The sequence below is a fragment of the Sinocyclocheilus grahami genome, unplaced genomic scaffold (assembly GCF_001515645.1).
Source record: "Sinocyclocheilus grahami isolate Dianchi unplaced genomic scaffold, SAMN03320097.WGS_v1.1 scaffold5539.1, whole genome shotgun sequence".
Lineage (NCBI taxonomy): Eukaryota > Metazoa > Chordata > Actinopteri > Cypriniformes > Cyprinidae > Sinocyclocheilus > Sinocyclocheilus grahami.
Window position 1 is genome coordinate 11,707 of NW_015510202.1, and position 1,033 is coordinate 12,739.

The following is a 1,033-nucleotide window of genomic DNA, read 5'->3' on the forward strand; positions in this document are numbered from 1 at the left end:
TGTCAGATTTGCCATAGCATAACGTGGAACAAAAGACTCAGGGGAGAAAACTAAAGCTCCCTCGATGTTAGCAGCAGCCACTCCTGGAGCAGACATACAATCCACACATTACAAATGAGGGAAAACCAAAGTGTTACAAATAGAGCATTATTGGAAACAGATGGAAATGTTATATTATGTGTAGTACCTGTGTCCACTGTGTAGTCCATATGTGAGGAATATTTCCATGGTTCAGCTTCAAAGTCTTTACTTATGATATCATCTGGCAGTGACTCCATCAGGTCTTTTTTCAGAGGATCTTCTGTTTTCTGGATATTGAAAAGGTGACTCCAAACAAACGACCCAACTGAGGAGATATCATAGAGAATGTATAAAAATGGGTCTCATTTTACAGCTGAAGAGTGTTAGAAATATGAAAGCTGAAAATATGCAACCTCTTCCATGCAGAACATATTTGGCTCATTCTAAGGAAATGGTGCCATTTGTGCTCCATGTGTGACTTACTACCGATGTAGCTATAATTGTTTTGCTAATTTATAAAAAAAAATGAATAGGTTATTTAGACTAAAAAAATCGAACTCAATTTTTATTTTATTTAAAATAAAAGTATCATGGTTTCACTGTAAATGCAGGCACTTTATGCTTTTTTGGATACATTTTTGTTTCATTATATTTATATTAAGCTCTTTTTAAGGCTGTCACGTTCACTACTGTGAGGGAGCGTGGAGCGCGGAGCGAGGAGACGAGGAGTACATCAACAAGTAGATTTTAATAACATCAAGGGAACCAGGAAAACACACGTAACTGAGGAGGTTGACATAAACAATACCGGACAACCAAACTAAGAACAGGGAACACTTTAAATACACATGACATGACACGGGGATGACAAGAAACACCTGGAACTAATGAAACTAATCAGGGAACATAATGAGAACAGGAAACAGGAAGGATCAAATAAGGGCATAAGAAAACACATGGGGAAACTAGGGCTGCGTTCAGCCCCGACAAAACGGTGCAAAACGTTTTTTAA